Source organism: Jaculus jaculus, chromosome 13 (assembly GCF_020740685.1).
Source record: "Jaculus jaculus isolate mJacJac1 chromosome 13, mJacJac1.mat.Y.cur, whole genome shotgun sequence".
Lineage (NCBI taxonomy): Eukaryota > Metazoa > Chordata > Mammalia > Rodentia > Dipodidae > Jaculus > Jaculus jaculus.
Window position 1 is genome coordinate 30,273,956 of NC_059114.1, and position 24,974 is coordinate 30,298,929.

Genomic DNA, 24,974 nt, shown 5'->3' on the forward strand with positions numbered 1-24,974 from the left:
CACCACCACACCCGGCTAACTTTCTGTTTGTTTGTTTGTTTGTTTGTTTTTATTTATTTGAAAGTGACAGAGAGAAAGAGGCAGATAGAAAGAATGGGCTCAGCAGGGCCTCCAGCCTCTGCAAACAAACTCCAGACACGTGCGCCCCCTTGTGCATCTGGCTAACGTGGGTCCTGGGGAATTGAGCCTCGAACCAGGGTCCTTAGGCTTCACAAGCAAGCACTTAACCACTAAGTCATCACTCCAGCCCTAACTTTTTTTTTCATAAGTAGAAAGTTGTATGGATACGTCATATGTTAGTGACATCATTTCCCTCCTCCCTGCTCCCATTCTGCTCAAGGCCCTCCTCAGTGGGACGGCTGGTATTCCTCCTGGGGTTGCAGATTATGAGCTGTGAGAGCATCAGTCATTGTAGGGGGGGCAGTGCCTCTGAACATTCTCTGACACTATATGGCTCTTAACATTCTTTCTACCCTCTCTTCTGCAAAATTCCCTGAGCCATGCTGAGGAGGGAGCAGGCCCGCTGGTTCCTCCCAAGGGGCTGAGGAAGAGGGTGAACGTGGGACGACTCAGAACCTCTCCTAGTCACCGGAGAAAAACCACACTGAGCCGGGAGTCTTGTGGAAGCAGGAGCTCGCTTTACTGTTACAGGCGGTTGCCTATATCATGTTGAGAACGAAGGCGGGGATTCTAGGATGGGGAGAGGCAAGGGCCTACAGTAAACCGCGACTATTGAAATGATAATTCCAACTCCTGCGCGGAGGTGGCAGGCAAGGAGCCTTTAGGCGTCTTGCTGAGTCCTGGCTGGCCAGAGGCAGGTCGCCAAACTTGAGCTAGGCTCGGGAAGTTCCACTAGACCTCGCGTCCAGCCCCTCAAGGCCCAACAGTGTGTGTGCTTTAAGTATACTTCAGTGCTGTGCTCTCAGCTGGGTCTGGATTTCTGCTTTGGTGCAACTTGAGTGTCCTCAGTGTCTGTCTCCATGACCCTGGCACTGGCTGACAGGCTCGCTATGGAAGCCGCGCTCTCGCTCTTCTCACCAAGTCCCCTGTGGTTTCACCTGGGCCCTGGCTGTTGTGCCAGGGGTGGTTTCTTTCCTCATTCTGGCTGTCTTCTGAAAAAGAAAAACAGATTCTCCGAAGGAGACTAAGGTCAGCATAGGTTCAATGAGTAAGCATTATTAGTAGAGAGTTGGGTGGTGTAGCCTCTCTTTTAGCTAAAGACTAGTGGGAGCTTCTTTTTGGAGTCCGTGATTTTGGTCTCCATAGGATTCTGACTCAGTTCCCAGCTCCAGCTAAAGGTCCCTTTCTTTTTTTTCTTTTTAATATATTTTATTTATTTGAGAGAGAGAAAGAGGAAGAGAGAATGAGCACACCAGGGACTCCAGTCACTGCAAACAAACTCCGGATGCATGCCCCACTGTTTTATAGGCACGTCCACCTTGTCGGGCTGGTGGCTTTGTTGTAGTAGTGTCCCCTGTTCATACACGAGGTTGTTGGCCATTTTCTCAGAGCAGCTCATGCAGCACTTTCCAGCGCTGTGCTGGCAATCTACCTGGAGAGTGGCTTCTTCCCAGGTTCTAGCTGGATCTCTGGATGCTCTCTGTTGGCAGCAGGCAGTGTCTGCAGCAATAGGGTCTTACCTCTCACCTCAGGGGGTAATCATGTGCTTTGACAGAAGCCTGTCTTGTTTGGGGGAACCTCCTAGCTCTCTCTGATCAATAGCTCAACGTGGACTCAATTTCTGGTACTGGGAAGTATAAACAGAGCCAAATATTTTAGAGTTAGGCTTCATCCCACCCTCTCCAGGGCCCTTCTTACCCAACAATCCTTACACGCTCCTGTTGAGGGTTGTATCATTAATGTAATATCCAGGAGAAAGGTTTTCCACACACACACCCTGCAGCTGGGAAAAACATTTTTATCTCCTTTGGTAACCTGTGTATGCATTTTTAAATTACTTTATTCACTTACTTATTTGGGGGGCTATTTTGAGACAGGGTCTCAATATATGTCTGTGCTGGAACCCTCTATGGAACCCAGGCTGGCTTTTAACTTGCAGGGATGGTCCTGCCTAGAGCCCCCCCAAGTGCTAGGATTACAGACATGTTCCACGGCACCTGTACATGCTTATGAAAATTTAAGGTCAGAGGTATCCATCAAAATCAGTCTAACTAACCTGTGTGATTTTCCAACGAGAGTAAAACCATGAGCTATAGAAAATGAAAAAAATATGCTGTTCTCCAGACTTAGTAGGGTACTGGGTGATTTCCAGTGCAGATTTCTATGGCGGTTATTTCTGTTTCAGAAGTTGGTAAAGTTCTAAGATTCCCTGTAAAGTGACAGGCCTGGCTTCCACCCATACCCTGTTTGCTTTTGGCTGTTGCTTGGGAGTCTTGTGATTCGTGTTTAATGGCTGAGTCACAAGCTTAATGACATCAGCTGTTTTCAAAGTCCAGAAAGTTCAGAAACAAACAGCCCTGGTTTCAGAGAAGAGGACATCATGGGGAGGACGAGAAGGAGGGGGGACAAAGAGAAAGGGGGCTAGAGGACCAGGAAATGAACTCAGTGTTATTGCCAAGGAAAGAGTGTTATGACCCCCGGGAAAAGTTCTCTGAAAACCTCCTGTGCCCTCACTTAGGTCCAGCATGGGTTTCTGAAGCAAACAGACACTAATCTTTACTCAAGGGCACTCGCGGAAGGGTGCGACAGATGGCCTTTTCAGAGAGGTGTCTGCTGCTCCTCCAGGGAAGAACTTCTCCCCCAGGAGTGGTTTGTCCAGGGGGGGACATTTGTCAATGTCTGGGACACTTGGTTGTCATAACCGTGAGGGTTACTAGTAACAGAGACCAGAGATGCTGGTGAACATGCCACAGTGACTGTCCCTGCCACCCACAAGGACTCCTGAGGCTTCAGACAACTGTGCTGTGGAGGATGTGGGAGGCAGGACAGCTGTGGCTGCTTTTCTATTTTCTGAAACAGGCTCCCAGTGTCTCAATGTCCCAGGAGTCACAGTCCTAAAATCCAAAGCCTCCTGACCTAGAATGTGCTAGAAGTGGGTTGAGTCACTGGATCTGCCTGCAGTTCATTCCGCCCACAGATCCATCTTTTGCAGGTGCTCTGGAAAGACTTCAAAGGTGGCACCAATGGGGACAGGGACAGAAGCTCAGCAATGGCCTGATTGGTAGTGATGGGGGGAACCCCACCCTGTGACGAGTTGAGCTCAGCACTCTCATGCAGGATGCAGAGTGTGTGGGGGTGGGAACTATGCCTATGTGTCTGTGTCCCCAGCTGGCTGTCTTCCAGGAAGGTCACACCCAGCTTGTGACTGGCTGGGAGCTTAAGAGAACAAGCACTTACCTCTCCAAGAGGACTGGTGAGACCAGTTTTGCCTTGTCAGGGGTTGTATAACCCTTCAAGGTTAAAGACCATGACCAGGTCCAAGGCCTTGAAGAGCAATGGAACAAAAACAAGCAGACTGGGCTGGAGGGATGGCCTAGCGGTTAAGCGCTTGCCTGTGAAGCCTAGGAATCCCGGTTTGAGGCTCTCTTCCCCAGAACCCACGTTAGCCGGATGCACAAGGGGGCGCACGCATCTGGAGTTTGTTTGCAGTGGCTGGAGGCCCTGGCATGCCCATTGTCTCTCTCTCTCTCTTTCTCTCTGCCCCTCTCTCTGTCACTCTCAAATTAAAAAAGAAATGAACAACAAAAAAAACAAGCATACTATTCTTTTTGACTGTTCTGTTTCCTGTTTACATACATGCTTTAAAAATGGCAGGACATGCCAGGTGTGGTGGTGCATGCCTTTAATCCCAGCACTCAGGAGGCAAAAGTAGGAGGATTGACATGAGTTCAAGGCTACCCTGAGAATACACAGTGAGTTCCAGGACAGCCTGAGCTAGAGTGAGACCCTACATCGAAGAAGAAAAAAAAAAACAAACACGGCAGGACAACAGGCCCATCACACCCTGCCGGTCAAGACCAGACTGCTGCTCTCCTCTCCAATTTCTCTAGTCTCTGAACATTAGGGTGAAACACCCAGATAGCTTAATCTAAGGAAAGCCATCTAAAAACACCCAGGCATTTTCATAATAATAAAAGAAGGCCTCATGTGGGTTAAAGTTCAACAATGAACCATGAAAACAAGAATGAGGATATAGTCTCATTGAATTTAAATTTGTTGTTGTAAGGTTTCATTCTAGACATGCAACTCACTATGTAGACTTATCCTCCTACCTCAGCCTCCTGAGTGCTGGTATTAAAAGCATATGCCACCATACCCAGCTCTGTCTAATAGACTTTTATCAGTGTAAATAATTTTTTTAATCTTTTTTTAACAATTTAAAAAAATCTATTATTTATTTATTTGTGAGGGGGAAAGAGGAAGAGAGAGAGAGAATGGGTGCACCAGGGCCTCCAGCCACTGCAAATGAACTCCAGATGCATGCACCACTTTGTGCATCTGGCCAACCCTGTTTTATTTTATTTAAGTATATATATTTTATTGACAACTTCTATACTTACAGACAACAAACCATGGCATTTCCCTCCCCTGCCCCACTTTCCCCTTCAGAACTCTGCTCTTCATCATATCCCATCCCTCTCTCCATTAGTCTGTCTTTCAATTTAACATCATTATCTTTTTCTCCTATTTTGAGGGTCTTGTGTAGGTATTGCTAGGCACTGTGAGGTCTTGGATATCGAGGCTAAGTTCTGACCAGACATTGTATGTAAGGAGTGGTGCCCTTCCTTTGGCTCTTACATTCTTTCCACCATCTCTTCCTCAATGGCCCCTGAACTTCGAGGGTGTGAGATGTTTCAGTGCTGGACACTCCTCCATCCCTTCTTCTCAGCACTATGTTGCCTTTTGGGTCATCCCAGTGGTCATCACCATCTGAAAAGAGAAGCTTCTCTAAACAGACGTGAGAATAGTATTAATATATGAGTATGAATATTAAGTGTAGTGCTTTCAGGGCAATTTGGTGAGAGTAATACATGGATTTATCCAGACAAGAGCAGGCTTTACACCCCTAAGGCTCATGCCCTCCCTATAGGCTTTATTTTGTTTTGTTTATTTTGTTTTTCAAGGTAGGGTCTCATTCTAGCTCAGGCTGACCTGGAATTCACTGAGGCTTTTGATTAGGTTTTCAGTACCAGGCACATATTCCCTCCCATACAGTGGGCCTTCAGTCCAATTAGAGATCAGTTGGTTTCCCCCAGAGCAGACATGCCACTATTGCACTCATTCAGTCATTTGGCCTGTGTGGTCATTTGATTCAGGTGTCCCCCATAAACTTAGATGTTCTGAATGCTAGGTTCCCAGCTGATGGAGATTTGGGAATTAACGCCTCCTATAGGGACTGTATTGTTGGGGCAGGCTTATGGGTGTTATAGCCAGTTTCCCCATACCAATGTTTGGGCACACTCTCCTGTTGCTATTGTCCACCTTATGTTGGCCAGGAGGTGATGTCCCCACTCTGCTCATGCCATTGTTTTCCCTGCCATTGTGGAGCTTCCCCTTGAGCCTGTAAGCCAAAATAAATCTATTTTTCCCAGAAGCTGCTCTTGGTTGGGTGATTTCTACCAGCAATGTGAACCGGACTGCAACAGCCTGTCTGGCCAAACTTGAGGCTTCCAGGGTCCACTGTTTTCACCACTGATGACTTCTGTCTCCCATAAGACTGCATACAGTACAACTTTTTCCAGCTTTCAGTTGGCTGGGCTACAGGGAGAAGGTTTTCTGCTCAGCATCAACTTGATTTCTCAGTGACTTTGCTGCTCAGGCATGTGAAGTCTTTAGCAATAGGGTCTTACCATCTCTTTCTCACGGGAAACCAAGAGCCTTGGCAATAGCCTATAATGTTTTGGAGGCAAAAGGGACCTCCCTCCAGCCCTGTTTTTTGTCTTTGAAAACCTATTGATCAATCCAGGAGTGATGATGCACACTTTTACTGCCAGCACTCAGGAGGCAGAGGCAGGAGAATCGCTGTGAATTCAAGTCCAGCCTAAGACTATATAGTGAATTCCAGGTCAGCCTGGGCTAGAGTGAGACTCTACCTTAGAAAAAACAAACAAACAAAATTATTGATCATGAACATAGTGCATTTTTTTTTTCAAATCCGGATGCGGTGGCGCACACCTTTTTTTTTTTTTAATTTTTTATTTGAGAGCGACAGACACAGAGAGAAAGACAGATAGAGGGAGAGAGAGAAAATGGGTGTGCCAGGGCTTCCAGCCTCTGCAAACGAACTCCAGACACGTGCGCCCCCTTGTGCATCTGGCTAACGTGGGACCTGGGGAACCGAGCCTCAAACCGGGGTCCTTAGGTTTCACAGGCAGGCGCTTAACCGCTAAGCCATCTCTCCAGCCCAACATAGTGTATTTTGATCATAATCCTGTCCCATTGCCTTCTTTTGTCTTCCCCATGTCTCTTCCATTGGACTCCTTCTCTCCAACTAGTTCTTTTACTTTGATGTTTCCCCCTCTTCCATCATCCATGATGAAAGTACATATATCATTTTTTTGTTTTGTTTTTCAAGGTAGGGTTTCACTCTAGTAACTTGGAATCCACTCTGTAGCTCCAGGCTGGACTCAAACTCATAATGATCCTCCTACCTTGGCTGTTGAGTGCTGACATTAAATGCCACCACACCTGGTTTGAAATAAAACAGTTGAATTGCTAGGTACCTTGAGTTCAAGGCCACCCTGAGACTACATAGTGAATTCCAGGTCAGCCTGAGCTACAGCAAGACCATACCTCAAAAATGAAATAAAACAGTTGAAAAACTTTTTTTCCCCAGAGATTCACAGCTTTTCTAGAAAGCTCCCGGAGAGGGCAGGGGGGGTGGGGGGGTTATAGCTCCCACCAACTTTATCCAATATCACTTCCTTATGATGTTTTTTTCCTTGTCCTGGCTTTGGAAATATTTTATTCCAAAATAAATGTAAAACAGAAGCATCTGATTAGCTTTCTGTCTGGAGGGATCACGTTAGAAATGACCCTCGGTAATTTGTTTCCTTCAAACTTTGCTGATATCAGGGAGAAAGAAACCACCCACGCTTATTAGACACATCTTAAAGCTGTTGCCAACATGTACATCCTAGCTTATAAGTCATTTCAAACATTTTAGTTTCCTTGTCTCAGAAATAAAAGCATTACAAAGACTCAGGTCCCTCCAGATCTAAGATGATTTCTTTTTTCATTTTAAACTTGAAGCTGAGTCTCATGAAATAGAAGTGACAGTGGAAAAGTTATTTATTTATTTATTTATTTAGGTTTTCCAAGGTAGGGTCTCACTCTGGCCCAGGCTGACCTGGAACTCACTATGTAGTCTCAGGGTGGCCTTGAACTCACAGCCATCCTCCTACCTCTGCCTCCCAAGTGCTGAGATTAAAGGCGTGCGCCACCATACCCGGCAGGTGAGAAATTTATTATTGTGACGACAGCTTTACACACAGAACACACCAGAGACCTTTTTACTAAAGCAACTTTTACTGGAATGATTAAACACAGGTCTAGAACATCTCGTGAATATAAAATATGCAGATATCATTGTCATTGTCAGTGTCTTGATGGGGATAGGAACAAGAGGCACAGCTTCCCTGTTACCCTCAGCAGCCTGAGGAATTCTCCTCGACTTTTAAGGATTGGCACTTAAAGATGAACAAAGATTCATTGCTTTGACACAGAAAACAATTTCAGGACTAGATAGTTTTGAGGCAGAGTTAGGGTTTAATATGGATATCCAATATAGTCTTAAACAGAAGAGTTAAGAAAAGAAGCAGGGCATGGTGGCACAGACCTTTAATCCAGCACTCAGAAGGCTGAGGTAGGAAGGGTCACCATGAGTTAAAGGCCACCCTGGCTAGAAAATGAGTTGTAGGTCAGCCTGGGCCACAAAACACCAGGGTGGAGGGAAAGAAAGAAAGAGAGAGCAGGCACTCAGAAGAAAAACACCTGAGACCAAGGGTGTGGAGACCAAGGGAGATTCCCACTCACTTGTCATTACAGCAGGCACCTACAGAGTTTGATGGATTTGAAGTCACTGTCTTCAAAGGCTCACTAGAGAATCTGAGATCAAAAAAAAAAAAGAATCTGAGATCACAGGGTGGTTCCTGAGGGGCACCAGACAGGATTACAAATGATGAGATCCCATGATGCAGGAAGAGATCTTTCCTGCAAAAGAAGGCAACAGTCTTGTTTGGGATTCTCAGATCTAAAGCCTGTGGGTTCATTGTTTTCTACTTTTTATTTTATTTTATTTGTCTCACTCTGTAGCCCAAGCTGTCCTAAACATACTCTGTAGTCCAGGCTGGCCTTCAGCTTATGGTGGTCTGCCGTCTCAGTTTACAAAGTGCTGAAGTTACGGATGTGCACCCTCATGCCCAGCACTGCTCCTTGCTATTAGAACAGAACCTGCAGATGCATGAAAGGAATGTCCTCTGAGCCAGCAGCCTGCATGGCAAGTGTGAACTGCGCTAGAATTCCTGCTTCTCAGCTGGAGAAAAGCTACAACCAGAAGGGGATAAGGCCCTTTCTCTTCGGTCCAATCCCCCCCACCCCACCGCCCTGCATACACCTGGGCAGGGAAGCCAGGGTCAAGATATTGACCCCAGTGCCTTCCAAATGTGTGTGCCCTGCAGTCAAGATACAATGCACACTCCCCTAAGACGCACACATTGCTTATTTCCCCTGCTAGCCGCTCCCCGGCCTCCTCTAGTGGGGCGAATTCAAATCTTCAGGGATTTTGCACAAGAAGGGTCAGCTCCAAGTAGTAATTGGAAAAATCACATCCACATCACTTGGACAAACCAAGACCCAGCTACAGACATCAAAAGAAAGAAAGTGGGTGGAAATGCACGCCTTTAATTTCATCAACATTTTTCCCAAGGCAGGGGGAGGAGGAGGATGTATGTGCATGTCTTTAATCTTAGCACTCAGGAGGCAGAGGTAGGAGGATCGCTGTGAATTGAGGCCAGCCTGAGACTAGTCATTTACCAGTCAGCCTGGGCTAGAGTGAGACTCTACCTAAAAAGAAAAAGGTGGAGATGCTGGGGATCGAACCCAGGACCTCATACATGCAAAGCATGTGCTCTACCACTGAGCTACATCCCCATCCTTCTTCCCTGGGCTTTCTAAAAATCTCCATTAGACTGTATTGTAAAGGTTTTTTTTTGTTTTGTTTTGTTTTTTTTTTCCTTCTACCAGAACCAAGGCACAAACAGAAAGGAAAATATAATTTCATTCTAATAAGTAAAAGCCTACATGTGCCATATCATCCTTCCTTCCTTCCTTCCTTTTTTTTTTTTCTTTAAGCTCAAGGACAATTTTATTACTGTTTGAGAGAAAAAACCCAAGGAAAACAAGTTGAATTTCTGAGGCCTCTGGAATGGGGGAGATGAATAATGGGAAGAAAAAGTCATGCCTTTTGAGTTAGAGTCCAGAAAGCACGCAGGTTCCTGGTTGATGGGTCTTGAAGCCCTTGCTAACCTCAATGATCAGGTCTGCAGGTATGCCCAAGACTTCTTTTTTTCTTTCCTCTTTTTTTTTAAATTTGTTTTTTTGAAGTAGGGTCTCACTCTAATCCAGGCTGACCTAGAACCTGGAATTCACTATGTAGTCTCAGGGTGGCCTCAAATATACAGTGATTCACCTACTTCTGCTTCACAAGTGCTGGGATTAAAGGTGTGTGCCACCACAACCCGCAAGATTTCTTCTTCTCCCTTCTCCTTTTTTAATTTCAAAATTTATTTATTTGAGAGAGAAAGAGAATGGGCGCACCAGGGCCTCCACCCATTGCAGACAAACTCCAGATGCATGCAACATCTTGTATATCTGGCTTACATGGGTCCTGGGAAATTGAATCCAGGTGCAAGCAAGTGCCTTAACTGCTAAGCCATCTCTCCAAGCCCCAAGACCTTATTTTTCCTCCCCAAAGAATTGTTTTGGATATAAAAATGAAGCAAGGGCTGGAGAGATGGCTTAGCGGTTAAGTGCTTGCCTGTGATGCCTAAGGACGCCGGTTCGAGGCTCAGTTCCCCAGGTCCCACGTTAGCCAGATGCACAAGGGGGCGCACGCGTCTGGAGTTCGTTTGCAGAGGCTGGAAGCCCTGGCGCGCCCATTCTCTCTCTCTCCCTCTATCTGTCTTTCTCTCTGTGTCTGTCGCTCTCAAATAAATAAATAAATAATTTTTTAAAAAAATGAAGCAAAGTAAAAAGAAACAACTTCAGTTCACAGAATCAGGACTCAAATGTGGAGGAAAGAGTCTTTAATACCCTATGGAAGTTCAAGACCAGAAGTTACCCATCTTGGACCTTGGATGTTCCTGACATAATTTGACAAAAGGGGCATGGGTATGTCCAGAGCCAGAAGGAATGGGCCCACATTTTGCTCCCCCTTGGTGGAAAGATGGATGGAAGGAGCCTTCTGGTCTCCTTCTCTAGCTCACCACCTAGCCCAGGATATCGTCCTGCATGTGTGACTTTGTACAAGGAATGGGTGCTTGCAGGGTCTGGGGAGCTGGCCACCTGTGGATTTCTCCACTTCATTGTCTCCTGAGTGCTTCTTAGCCAGCCACCTTACACTACTTGCTGTTCCCTCAGCTTAGAATGCTGTTCACAGCTCGGGTCGTGACTGGCCCCAGACCAAATGTCACTTCAAATGGCCTTCATGATCCCCCCATTCCCTGTCACACTCTTTAAATCTCATGGCGTTTACTCATTTCACATTGTTTCTTGCCTGTCCCTCATCAGTTTGGAAATTCAGCAGGCCAGGCCCTTTCTATTTTGGGCCTATACTAGGCACATAGGTATTTGATTCCAGTTGCAAGAACAGCCCCTGGAGGCCAGTGCTGGGGCTGGGGCAAGATGTAGGGATGAAGACGAGGTCAGAACAAGGAGCAGGTCTGACACTTCCAAGTTGCACATGGATTAGTCAAACTCCTGGCAGTGACAAAACTTGAAGGGATCCAGCCTGAGAACAGTCAGACTAAGTGGTGAATAGCCTACTCAGGGTTATTCTTCCTGGGCAGGGTGAGGAATACCTATGGAAGTTGAAGAATGTAAATGTTTTGTTTGATAAATAAGGTAAAATGAATTAAACAAACAACAACAAAAAAAGGTGCTTTTCTCCCCGTCGGGGAATCGAACCCCGGTCTCCCGCGTGACAGGCGGGGATACTTACCACTATACTAACGAGGACGAATGCTAGAATGAGGTCTTGCATATGGCTACTTTAAGATACACTGCATTTTCACCTGCTTGCCATTCAGTGCCAAAAGATGTAGTTTTGTTTTATCTAACAGGCCTCATTTTCCCAAATGGAGCATCAGGGCATCAGGGAAGTTTCGTGCTGCTCGGAGTTTTCTGCTAAACAACTCGAAAGCCATAAATTAGGAAAGCAGTAGAAGGAAAAGAAACCTCACTGCCGAAACCCGGGATCGAACCAGGGACCTTTAGATCTTCAGTCTAACGCTCTCCCAACTGAGCTATTTCGGCCAGTGGCAGGGCGCTTCTCCATGTCTCTCCTCCTTGTCGTTTCGCATGCCCGGGTTAGCGTCTTTGCATCCTGCGTCGGAGACCGCATAACCTCCGAGTAGCCCTTTATTGTTCATTGTGCACCTAATTTATCCTTTTTCCTGCCCCTTGGCTGTGGGTCCCTGCGGAGGCTCTCAGTGTTTAGAATAGCACCTGCTAGGTGCTTGCTAAACAACTGTTGGCTGAATAAACAAATACACGAATGCATTCATCCCGGCTCAGAGCTGAGATGCCCCAGCTCGCCTCTTCTCTGGGAAGGGGGCAGTCCCCCGGGGCTCAGGGCTCGGGCAGCACGGAGGCGGCCGCACGCTCGCCCCCGGCCGCCAGTGACCACGTCCAGCCTCCGCGGGGCTCCCGTAGCTGCGCGCGCCGCCCGCCTCCAGGCAGGGCAATGGCCAGGGCGGCCATCCGGGCTGGGCCTCTGGCTTCCTTCCTTTGGGGCAGTGAATGAGTGGGCACTACCTGGGGCGAGGAGGGGGCGGCAAAGCCTTTCTGCTTGGGGTGAAGTCACGCAGCAAGTGTTTGCCAACACGGAAACAAGATAATTTGGTATACTAGGATGTACCGAGAGATAGGAAAGTTGGGGCGATGGTCTGGACTAGACCTGCACAAGGAAGTCCTGTGGCCTGAAAATTGGGAGGAAAACAAGACTTCCAGAGGGAGGTGAGGTAGAGCAGATGAGGTTCCAGAGGCCCCCAGAAGCTGTACGGGCGGAAGGGCTGGAAAAGGGATTGGATTTTCCCCAGAGTAATGGAGAGGCCCTGGGGAGGATTTGCAGGAACTTCTGCTATGGACAGGTGGCTGGAGAGGCAGCTGCACCAAGCTGACTGCTGCTGGGCCTAACCTACAGAAGTCGGAAGGAGCACGGAAAAACATTCAAGAGGAGGAAAGGGGCCTTGCTGATGGACTAGATGGGGAAGGAGGGGTGGCCGGAGGAAGGATGGGATGAAGAATGACACTCAAGGGTTGGTGTGGCGGTTGGGTGGGTGGTGGAGGTCTTAATCACAGGCAGGAGCCTGCAGGAGGGCAAGCTAACTGGACTTCTGTCACAGATATGCCACTTTCCAATGGGTGCACTTCCAGAAGCTGACCAGCTCCCTCCCCCACACCAAAAGTCCTTTGTTGGGGCTAGCCTGCAAAGCCAAAGCACCCAGGTTCAATTCCCCAGGACCCACATAAGCAGATGCACAAGGTGGTACACGCTTCTGGAGTTTGTTTGCAGTGGCTGAAGGCCCTGGTGTGCTCACTCTCCCTGTCTGTCTCCCAAATATATAAAATAAATTATTATTGATTTATTTGTTTTTTTGAGGTAGGGTTTCACTCTAGCCCAGGCTGACCTGGAAGCACAAAGTGTCACATGCATCTGGAGTTTGCAGCAGCAGGAGGCCCTGGTGTGCCTATACTTTTTCTCTTAAATAAGTAAATGAAAATCAAAAAGAAAAGTAACAAAAGGCCTTGCCTGGCTGTTTTTCTTTCTCAAATAAGATTATTTAAATATTTCATTTCATTTCATTTATTTGACAGAAAAAGAGAATGGCTCCAGCCACTGCAGATGAAACCCACATGCGTGCATCTGGCTAAAGGGGGTCCTGGGGAATTGAACCTGGATCCTTTGGCTTATGCAGGCAGACACCTCAACTGTTAAGCCATCCCTCCATCCTTCAAATAAAATTATTTAAAAGAAAAGCCAGGTGTGATGGTGCACACTTTTAATCCCAGCACTCAGGAGGCAGAGGTAGGAGAATTGCTGTGAGTTCAAAGCCACCCTGAGACGACATAGTGAATTCCAGGTCAGCCTGGGCTAGAGTGAGACCCTACCTTGAAAAACAAACAAACAAAAGAGGAAAAAAGAAATAGCTTTACTTGTGTCTCATTGAAGGGGTCCTACTGATGGCCAGGAAGGACAGCACCCCTCTGCTACCTCCACCACCTGAGGAAGGACCTTAACTGAGGTCAAATTGAATTACTGGTTTCCACCCAGAAAAGAATTACAGCACTAGAAGCAGAGTTAGGGTTACTAAAGATATTTTAGTCAGGCCTGTTGGCTCACACCTGTGACCCCAGCACTCAGGAGGCTGAGGCAGGCAGACTGCCATAATTACAATGCTAGCCTGCTCTACATAGTGAGTTCAGGACACTTCTGGAGTATTGGGATCATGGGTATGGGCCACCACATGAGGCTGCCTTCTCTGCCTCTTCCTACTTAAATCCTGTCTGTATTAAACAAATAAAATAAAAATAAGCGAGGAGGAGGAGGAAGAAAAAAGAAAGCAGGATGTGGCCTGTAATTCCAGCACTTAGGAGGAGGAGGCAGCTCAGAACTTTAAAGCCAGCTTTGGTTACATAGGGGATTGGAGGCTAGCCTGGGTTACATTACATGAGGCAACGTCACATAAAAAAAAAAAAAAAAAAAAACAACGGAAGCCGGGCGCGGTGGCACACGCCTTTAATCCCAGCATTCGGGAGGCAGAGGTAGGAGGATTGCCATGAGTTCAAGGTCACCCTGAGATGACAGAGTTAATTCCAGGTCAGCCTGAACCAGAGTGAGACCCTACCTCAAAAAACCACCCCCCCCAAAAAAACAGGCTGAAGAGATGGCTCAGCAGTTAAAAGCACTTGCTTGCAAAGCCTGACAACCTGGGTTTAAATCCCCAGTACCTACATAAAGCCAGATACACAAAGTGATGTGTGTGTCTGGGGTTCATTTGCAGCAGCAGAATGCCTTGACATGTCCATACTCTTATCTCTGACTCTCTGTCAAATAAAAATATTAAAACAACAACAACAAAATATAACGGGGCTGGAGAGAGCTCAGAGGTTAAGGCACTTGCCTGCAAAGCCTAATAACCTGGGTTTGATTCTCCACTACCCACATAAAGCCAGATACACAAAGTGGCACATGCATCTAGAGTTTTATTTGCAGTGGCTGGGGGTCCTGGTGTGCTCATTCATTCTCATTCTTTCTCCTCTGCTTATAAATTAAACACACACACACACACACAGCTAGGTGTGATGGCGCACGTCTAATCCCAACACTTTGGCCAGCCTGAGACTCTCCAGTGAATTCCAGGTCAGCTGGGACTAGAGTGAGACCTTACCTCAAAAAACCAACAGGCTGGAGAAGATGGCTCAGCGGTAAAAGCACTTGCCTAAGGACTCAAATTCGATTACCCACTACCCACGGAAACCAGATGGAAACACAAACACACACACTCAAAATGCATACATTTAACAGTAATCCAGCCAGAAGTGGAGTCATAGTCTGGAGGCTGATTCGTTTGTTTGTTTGTTGTATCGGTGCGTGCCAGACTGTCTTGCGGCTGCACAAATGGTGGATCTGATTTATGTACAAAGTTGGAGAAATGAACCCCGGGTGGTCTGGCTTAACAAACACAAGAGAAAGAAAACATAAACTCAACAGCTTGGCAATATTTGGGAGCTCAGCTACTTGAAGTGAAGGAAATGGTCTGAGACCCGAACACGAAATAGACTGTACTCTGGTGCAAAAGCCGGCGCGTGGCCTCCCCGTCGGGGAATCGAACCCCGGTCTCCCGCGTGACAGGCGGGGATACTCACCACTATACTAACGAGGATAGGCCATGTGTGGCCTGCTCCAGATCGGCTCCTGTAGAAAGACGTGGCAGATCCCGGGCGTGGGCGGGGCACGAAAGTTCCGTCTTCTCTCCAGGTCCCCATGTTCTTTCTGTTCTTGGCAGGGTGCAGCGGCAGCAGCGTCCCCGAGACAATGTCGCGGCGGGTCTGAGCGGAGGACCCTGCAGAGCCCAGCGCACCGCTGCTCCATTAGCGGCCTGGCGCAGGAAGTACGTGTACAGGGGATGTAGCTCAGTGGTAGAGCGCATGCTTTGCATGTATGAGGCCCCGGGTTCAATCCCCGGCATCTCCATTCGTTTTACTTTCTCTTTTGAAACGCACGGCAGAAAGCGAAACATCAGGAGCTCTTCCCCTGTCCTAGCCAGTTAGGCGGGGGGAAAATCTGCCTTTCTGAAGCTGTTCCGGCAACTCCGAAGCACCTGAGCCCGGGCAATGTACACGCATTCAGGTACAGCGTCAAATACCCCAACTGTGGCTACACCAGGGAAGGTGTCGGAACCTTCTTGGAATTCATATGCCAGCTCACCAGGCAGCCCAGAGGTATGTTAATGAAGATGGCCATAGTTAGGGCTTGGTCTGCTGAACCTCGGAGGTCCAGAAACAGGAAAGAGCACAAACAAGCCTTGAAGCTGGAGAGGGTGTCTGATGAGTGCTCAGAAATAAGCCCTGAAGACAAGACCGGGTGGAACTGTACTCTGGAGCCGTGGCGTCAGGGAAGGGTTTATCAATTAGCTTTCTTTTTTAGGTAGGGTCTCGCCCTAGTCTATGCTGACCTGGGATTCACTATGTAGTATCAGGGTGGCCTCAAACTCAGGGTGATCTTCCTACCACTGCCTCCCAAGTGCTGGGATTAAGGACATGCACCACCACACCCGGCATCAATGAAGGTTTTTTTTTTTTTTTTTTTTTTTTTGAGGTATAGTTTCACTCCAGCCCAGGTTAACCTGGAATTCACTATCAAGTCTCAGGATGGCCTTGAACTCACGGCGACCCTTCTATCTCTGCTTCCCAAGTGCTGGGATTAAAGGTGTGCCACCACGCCCAGCCTCAATTGGGTTTTTAAAAGGTCCCTCTGGTTGGATGGTGGCTCAGTCACCCCAGTGAGTTCCAGGACATTGTGAGACCCTGCCTCAAAACAAACAACAACCGGTTAAAAGAAAGAAAGAGAGAGAGGGAGAGAGGGAGGGGAGACAAAGAAGGCTGGAGAGATGGCTTAGCCGTTAAGGCACATGCCTGCGAAGCCTTGATTTTTCTAGGTCTCACATAAACCAGATAGATGCACATGGTGTCTGCATGCGTCTGGAGTTTGTTTGCAGTGGCTAGAGGCCCTGGTGCACCCATTCTCTCTCACTCTCTTCCTTTGTCTCTGCTCCTCAACCTCTGTTCATCAGGCACTTGTGTTCCCTAGGTTCTTCACTTTTTCTAAGTGTGTTGGGAACAAAGTATAAATTGATTATTCTGTTGTTTCTGAGATAGATTCTCATTCTAGCCCAGCAGCAATCCTCCTACTTCAGCCTCCTGAGTGCTGGGATTAAAGGCAGGGACCATCATGCTTGACTACAAAGTGTAATTGCTTTGCTAATTTAATTTTCATGTCCTGCCTTCTTGGGAGGGTGAGCATCTCTTCAAGTCTATCTCGAAGCTTGTCTGCCCACGGTGTGCTAGCTCTGTAGCAAGTTTGGGAGATGAAATTCATTCACAAGACTTCCAGCTGGAGGTGGGCAGACCAGGTCACAATGTCCCCTCTCCGAAGACAGGGTGTGGCAGTTACCTCTTTGTTACTGAGAAAACATCAGACCAGAAGCAGTGTATGGGAGGAAAGGTAAGTCCAGGGGAAGCTCCACCATGGCAGAAGCAGCTGCCTCACTTTATACATCCATAGCAGAGAGGCAGAATGAGCACCTGTCAACATAGCCGGACCTCAAGCTAGCTCTCAACACACCTTAGGGCTGGATCCAAGACCCACTTCAGTGACAAACCTCCACCAGCAAGGCTCAGCCTGCTGAAGACTAAGTAGGAAGCTAATTAAAAGTACCTGAGCCAGGCCAGGCGTGGTGGTGCACACCTTTAATCCCAGAACTCGGGAGGCAGAAGTAGGAGGAACACACTGTGAGTTTGAGGCCATCCTGAGAATTCCTGAGTGAATTCCAGGCCAGCCAGGGCTAGAGTGAGACCCTACCCTGAAAAACCAAAAATAAAATAAAGCTTCCAAAACCCTAAGGCTATGGGGACATACATTTACATTGAAAACAGCACACAGGGTTTGTGTATCCCAGTGGTAGGGAAAGGTGAGTGCAAGGCAAATAATCTGCAGCTCACATGTCTACATATTCAGAAGATGGCACTGAGCCAACTGTGGTGGCTCACTGGGACACCTAGCACTTGGGAGGCTGAGATAGTGGAACCATGAATTCAAGACTGTCTCAGGTAGCTGTGGTGATGCAAGCCTGTAATCTCAGCATTTAGGAGGAGTACAAGGTCATCCTTGGCTACATAGTGACTTCAAGGCCAGTTTAGACTAAGAACAAGCTGGGTGTGGTGACTCATGCCTGTAATCTCAGGATTTAGGAAGAAATAGGTATTGCACTAGAAGTTCAGGGCCAGCCTGAGCAAAAGTGTTGAATGCCCGAGGCCTTGAGTCTGGACTGGCCACTTGCTTCTCCAAACCTTGAATCCTGACACTCTCCTGCAAGGGTTTGATGCTCTGGGCTTTCCCAATGCCTCTGGCAAATGGTAGCCTGGCATCCTTTGCTTGGAAGCAAGCTGTAGCAGGCAGTTCCTCCTTGTGTTCCAGTCCTCAGGCCTAAGGTGTCAGGACCCCACCCTTGACAGTTACATTGGTCTAGTGTGCCTGAGTACCTTGGCTTTTAAGGCATGGCACCTCCCTGAAACTCTTCCAGCGACCAGGACCCATCATGATTTGTCTTCAGTGTCTGCAGGTGCTCCAGCAAGGACCACTAACAAGATGAGTTGGCAGCTTGCTTATATAGGCAGAAAAGGAGTGTTTGTGCCAATCACAGCAGACCTCCATGACATTCCTACCAGCCATGGCACTGTCCCTCATGCAGACGAAGGACTGTTTACACCAATCACAGGCCTTCTATGGGGCTACCAGGTGCCTCACTTTCTTCTGGCCTGGGTGGAGAGTCACAAGGTCCTCTGTTGGTCATGAGGGTTGTCCTGTCCTGGAGCAGTCCTGGCTGGCAGATCTTCAGCAGCTAGAACTGCCTTTCAAATGCAAATGCTGTGATTTGCGTAGCTTTGTGCACACCTCTGTGGAATAGGCAAGGCCTCACACTGACCACTTGGCTGACAGCATTTTTCTCTAGGCAGCTGAGACCAACAGCTGTCAGAGAGGAAAATCACCTGGCCTCCAGTCTCTTAAACTCATTCATAAACTATGCATTTTTTTTTTCAGGTCAAGGTAACGTTTAACCATTTCTAAATACATTTCAAAACAGTCTGTGAAGGTCAGCCTGGGCTAGAGTGAGACCCTACCTCGGAAAACAAACAACAAAAACCAATAGCCGGGTGTGGTGGCACTCAGGAGGCAGAGGTAGTTAGATCACTGAGTTCGAGGCCACCCTGAGACTTAATAGTGAATTCTAGGTCAGCCTGGGCTACAGTGAGACCCTGCCTTGAAAAGCAAACAAAAAGTCTGTGAGCTTTTGGATTAGTGAAAATTTTGAAGGTGGGCTGAAGAGATGGCTTAGCAGCAAAGGGGTTTACCTGCGAAGCCTAAGGACCCAGGTTTGATTCCCAACTATCCACATAAGCCAGATGTACAAGGTGGCACATGCTTCTGGATTTCATTTGCTAGTGGCTGGAGGCGTTGGTGTGCCCATTCTTTCTTTCTGTGCCTCTTTCACTCTTTCCCTCAAAAAACAAACAAACAAAAAATCTTGAGGGTGAAAAACATGTTTGCATTCATGAATGAAACAGCCATGTTGTATATGAAAGAGTGCATTTCACATCCCTCCTCCCCAACCTCCTACTCTTACATTATTATTAAAATATTTTATTTTTATTTATTTGACAGAGAAAAAGGGAGAGAATGTGTGCACCAGGGCCTCCAGCCACTGCAAACGAACTCCAGACACATGTGCCCCCTTGTGCGTCTGGCTAATGTGGGCCTTAGGGATTCAAACCTTGGTCTTTTGGCTTTGCAGGCAAATGCCTTAACCGTTAAACCATCCCTCCAGCCCTATTTATTTATTTATATATTTATTTATTTTGAGGTAGAGCCTTGCTGTAACCCAGGCTGGCCTGGAATTCAGTTTGTATTCTCAGACTAGCCTCAAACGCACAGTGATTCTTCTACTTCTGCCTTAGTGCTGGGAGTAAGGGTGTGCACCACCATGCTTGCCTCCCCCTTTTAAATATTGTATTTTGACTGAAGAGATGGCTAGTGGTTAAGGCACTTTTGTCTGCAAAGCCTAAAGACCCATGTTAGACTCTCCATATCCCACATAAGCCAGACGCACAGATGAGGCATGCTCAAGGTTGCACATGCCTACTAGGGTACAAGTGCCTGGAGTTTGATTACAATGGCTGAGGCCCTACCATGCCAATTCTCTCTTTCTCTCTAAAGTAAAATTAAAAAAAAAAAAAAAAAGATGGGCGGTGGTGCACACCTTTAATCCCAGCACTCAGGAAGCAGAGGTAAGAGGATCACCGAGTTCGAGGCCACTTTGAGACTACATAGTAAATTCCAGATCAGCCTGGGCTACAGGAGACCTTACCTTGGAAAACCAAAACCACCACCACCACAATAATAATAAAAATAATGAATATATTTAAAAGTATTTATTTGCAAGCAGAGAGATTCAGACAGAGGCAGTGGGTGCATCAGGGCCTCTAGTCACTGCAAGCGAACTCCAGATGTATGCACAACCTTGTCTATCTAGCTACAGGGGTTCTGGGGAATTGAACCCAGATTTCTAGCTTTACAAGCAAGTGCCTTAACCACTAAACCATTTCTCCAACCCTCTTAGTCTTCTGTTAGGTTCCCTGAATCCTAAACAGTTGCTGGGAGAGGAAGATTTGTTCATCAGTGGTGTAGCCACTGGTAAATTACCCATTCCACAGTAAGTAACTTTCCTCCATAGTCATGCAAACAACCCTAATTTACCTCAATGGGCTTAAAAATAAGATGGGGATTGATGGTGAGAGGGTGCAGTTAGGGTAATTAGATCCCTGAAGGTAGAAAAAAGACAGGAAGTCTGCACTTGCTAGAAATCAAAGATGATCTGACTATTTATTTATTTGGTTTTTCAAGGTAGGGTCTTCCTCTAGCCCAGGCTGACCTGGAATTCACTATGTAGTCTCAGGGTGACCTTGAACTCATGACGATCTTTCCACTTCTGCCTCCCAAGTACTGAGATTAAAGGCATGCTGACCACCATGCCTGGCAAAGACATGCTGACCACCATGCCTGGCAAAGACTTTATTTATTTGACACAGAGAGAATGGGCACGCCAGGGCCTCCAGCCACTGCAAGTGAACTCCAGAGGCATGTACCACCATGTACATCCTGCTTACACGGGACCTGGAGAATTGAACCTGGGTTCTTAGGCTTTGCAGGCATACACCTTAATTGTTAACCCATTTCTCCAGCAACCCCCCCCCCTTTTTTTGTTTCCAGGGAGGGTTTCACTTTAGCTTAGGCTAACCTGGAATTCACTATGTAGTCTCAGGGTGGCCTTGAAGTCACCGCAATCCTCCTACCTCTGCCTCCTGTTTTAGTGTACAAAATAATGGGTTTTGTAAACACAATTATACCTTGCTCATATTAAATCCCCTTACTATACTACCTCTCCCCATCTCAGTTTAAGTAAACAACACAGTGCTACCTGTGACAGATAAATCATTAGCAGTGATCCTGCAACCTGTCTGGCATCACTTTTCAGCCACTGAACAGCTTACTCAGGACCAGATTGTTGGATTTGGCAAAAACAGCCTTTATTGAAGTCCTGAGAATGGGCAGTCATCACATCTAAGGTGTGAGATCCCCGAGTGGGGAGACTGACACAGAGCTCAGGGCCAGAGAGAACTGAGTGTGGTTTATGCATGTCAGGTGTGCACATCCTGTGTGGAGGCTACTGGGGAATATTTGGTCCAAGAGTCCACTTGTGGGCCAGGCGTGGTGGCGCACGCCTTTAATCCCAGCACTCAGGAGGCAGAGGTAGGAGGATCACCATAAGTTCCAAGCCACCCTGAGACCACGTAGTGAATTCCAGGTTAGCCTGGGCTAGAGTGAGACTCTACCTCGATAAACAAAACAAAAAAACAAAAAACAAGGAGTACACTTGTCCGCATGATTCCTTGAGATGGAGTCTCTCACTGAGCCTGATGTTTTAAGACTGGCTGACCAGTGAGCTATAGAGATACTCGAGTCTCTGCTCCTACAGAACTGGGGTTATACCCAGCTCAGGGTGGCCTTCAACTCATGGTGATCCTCCTCCCTCTCTGCCTCCCAAATGCTGGGATTAAAGGCGTGTGCCACCATGCCCAGCACTTTTGTCCATTATTTGAGCTGTTGGATGTCTACTCCCCTGCAGGACTTGGGTTAAAGATGCATGTGGCCCAGCTGCTTATGCAGGGCCAGGGGATGAAGTACAGCCCTTATGCTGAAGCCATTTCTCCAGCACATCTTTTTCCATCCAACTGAAACAGTACATCTAACAGGATCATGCTGTTTTAGTCGTGGACACACACTTGAAACAGGGTCTTGCTATGTAGCAGTCTGAATTTGAACTTATGGTGATCCTCCAGACTCAACCACCCCCCTTGGGATTACCATGTGTGAACCACCATGCCAGGCTCTGCAAACTTTTCCCATTTGTTCTCAGGCTTTCCAGCTTTGTCTGTCATGTTCTGCATCTAAAACACTATGAAGACCAACACCTTTCTTTTTGTTTCTAGTGCATTGGTTAAAAACTTCCCAGGGCTTCTGCTTAAGATGGTGGCATAGGAACCATGCCAAAAGAGCATAGGGGAGAAAAAGCCAAAACCAAACAATAGCAGCAGCAACATCAACAACAACAACAAAATGCCAGCAAAATACACTCTTCTACTAAAAAGTGAGGTGCATAAGAAATTATCAAGGGCAGCAGAGGAGAGATCCAGCACATCTAGAGCCCACATAGGCAGGTAGAAGCAGCTCCAGCAATGGCGGCACCAGGTCCACGGGGCCACAGCTGCAAGGCTTGGCTTGAGCTGCAGGAAAAACCAGGTGAAGGGATTTTCCACTCACACTGGAGCTCTTCGCAAACTCAAGAAACGTGAGAGGACGGTGAAATACGGGGAAGCAGATCACGAGGTAGAGGATCTCGTGGACCAGCTGGAGAACTATAGCCACCATATACAGCCTCCCCGCCCCCTTCACCAGCCCAAGCATAAGCAAGCACTAGAGACCTGGGGAATGGGGCTCAAAGCACCCAGCATCGACAACCTACATGACTGCTTTTGTGCCAGTACCATGCTGGTTTTGTTACTATGGCTCTGTAGTATAGGTTAAAATCAGGTATGGTGATACCACCAGCCTTATTTTTGTTGCTCAGTATTGTTTTAGATACTCCAGATTTTTTATTGATTCCAAATGGCACTCCCGAAGAAAGCCCAGAAAGCATGGTGTATGCCGCTCATGGGAGTTGAGATTAGGCATCTTAGCATGGCCATATATACACCACACACCAGTGAATGGCCATATATACACACACTGGTGATTGTCAAGTTAAATCCCAAAGGGAACAGGATGAAGGACCCAGATGTAAGCCAGGGTAGCCTCAGTCTTCTGACATTTGACAAAAATGTGAAAAATACTCATTGGAGAAAAAACAGCCTCTTCATCAAATGGTGCTGGGAAAACTGGATATGTATCTGTAGAAGGATGAAAATAGATTCTTCTCTCTCTCCATGCACAAGAATTAAGTGTTAATGGATTCAAGACCTTAACATCAGACCTGAAACTCTTGAAACTGTTAGAGGAAAAAGTAAGGGAAACCCTTCAACATATTGGTCTTGGCAAAGACTTTCTGAATATAACCCCAACTGCTCAGGCAATAAAGCCACAGATTAATCACTGGGACCTCATGAAATTATAAAGATTTTGTACGGCCAAGGACAATGTGAATAAAGCAAAGAGGTAACCTACAGAATGGGAAAAATATCTTTGCCAGCTATACATCTGATAGAGGATTAATATCTAGGATATACAAAGAACTCAAAAAATTAAATAAGAAATCAAACAACCCAATTAAAAAATGGGCTATGGGGCTGGAGAGATGGCTTTGCGGTTAAGCGCTTGCCTGTGAAGCCTAAGGACCCTGGTTCGAGGCTCGGTTCCCCAGGTCCCACGTTGGCCAGATGCACAAGGGGGCACACGCATCTGGAGTTCGTTTGCAGAGGATGGAAGCCCTGGCGCTCCCATTCTCTCTCCCTCTATCTGTCTTTCTCTCTGTTGTCTGTCACTCTCAAATAAATAAATAAATAAATTTTTTAAAAGGGCTATGGAACTAAATAAGAGAGTTCTCAAAAGAAGAAATACAGATGGCACATAAGCATCTAAAAAATATTCTACATCCCCAGTCATCAGGGAAATGCAAATTTAAACTACATTGAGATTCCATTTCACTCCTGTCAGATTGGCTACCATCATGAAAATAAATGACCATAAATGCTGGCAAGAATGTGGAAAAAGAGGAACCCTCCTACGCTGTTGGTGGGAATGCAATCTGGTCAAGCCATTGTGGAAATCAGTGTGGAGGTTCCTAAGACAGCTAAAAATAGACCTATCATATGACCCAACTATAGCACTGCTAGGCATATATCCTAAGTACTCATCTCATTATCTTAGAGATACTTGCTCAACCATGTTTATTGCCATTAACATTAAAGGTGTACACCATCGTGCCTGGTTGTCCACAGGGGTTTTCAGTGTCTATGAAGCATAATCTGATTGTCTTTCAATGAATACCATGCAGGTGTCCTCAACAAACAAGTATCATGCCTTGTGGACACTCATGGTGTGACTGTACACAAGTGGACACTCAACCCAGCTCAACTCACAACAGCATCAGAGGGCACTCATCACTGGGGATTGGGCAAAACTTTAGTAAAGTGCTGAACATTCTGCAGCTGTCAGGCAGGGCAGGGTGGTTCAGCTTAACTGCATGAAGGATGTGGAGAGATGGAGGGAAGGTAGAAGGAGAGAGAGCAATGGCTTAGAGAGTTCCTCTGGTGATAGATTAACCCTGTAAGGCCATCAAGTGTGTGGGTTGCTGGGGAGATGGCTCAGTAGTTAAGCACTTACCTACAAAGCCTAAGGACCCTAGGTTTGATCCCCCAGAACCCACATAAGCCCAATGTACAAAGTGGAGCATGCACCTAGAGTTCAGAGGCTGGAGGTCCTGGCACACCCATTCTCTCTGTATCTCTATACTCTCTCTGCTTACATAAAAAATAAAAAATAACAGTGCCCCTGTGGTGGTGCACACCTTTAATCCCAGCACTTGGGAGGCAGAGGCAGGAGGATCACCATGAGTTCAAGGCCACTCTGAGACTACCTAGTGAATTCCAGGTCAGTCTGTGCTAGAGCTAGACCCTACCTCGGCGGGGGGAGGAGGGAGGGGAGAGGGATGTATGGTGGGTGTCAGTGGCTGAGTACCTGCCCAGGATGCAGAGGCACTGCCACGAGAAATGCAATGTGTGTGTGCTTGAAGGACATCAAGAGACTGAAGACGAGTACTCATTGGGAGAAAATGCTGGCAACGCATTATAGAACTCTCACAGCTCAGACAGACAGGTGCCCTAGATAACAAGGGCACCAC

At 47.0% G+C, this 24,974-nt stretch overlaps 1 long non-coding RNA gene and 5 other non-coding genes across 6 annotated transcripts; 2 read left to right on the forward strand and 4 right to left on the reverse strand.

Annotated features, from left to right (window-relative positions):
• Positions 1–9,039: 9,039 nt before the first annotated feature.
• On the reverse strand, positions 9,040–9,111 carry Trnaa-ugc. Its single transcript has one exon. It is a non-coding gene; the product is annotated as a tRNA-Ala (tRNA).
• A 2,013-nt stretch (positions 9,112–11,124) lies between these two features.
• On the reverse strand, positions 11,125–11,196 carry Trnad-guc. Its single transcript has one exon. It is a non-coding gene; the product is annotated as a tRNA-Asp (tRNA).
• A 224-nt stretch (positions 11,197–11,420) lies between these two features.
• Trnaf-gaa lies at positions 11,421–11,493 on the reverse strand. The gene has a single exon. It is a non-coding gene; the product is annotated as a tRNA-Phe (tRNA).
• Positions 11,494–15,053: 3,560 nt separating this feature from the next.
• Positions 15,054–15,125, reverse strand: Trnad-guc. The gene has a single exon. It is a non-coding gene; the product is annotated as a tRNA-Asp (tRNA).
• A 239-nt stretch (positions 15,126–15,364) lies between these two features.
• Trnaa-ugc lies at positions 15,365–15,436 on the forward strand. The gene has a single exon. It is a non-coding gene; the product is annotated as a tRNA-Ala (tRNA).
• Positions 15,437–15,599: 163 nt separating this feature from the next.
• On the forward strand, positions 15,600–22,191 carry LOC123454160. Its single transcript, XR_006633200.1, has 2 exons — positions 15,600–15,684; positions 22,069–22,191. It is a non-coding gene; the product is annotated as an uncharacterized LOC123454160 (long non-coding RNA).
• The last annotated feature ends 2,783 nt before the right edge of the window (positions 22,192–24,974 follow it).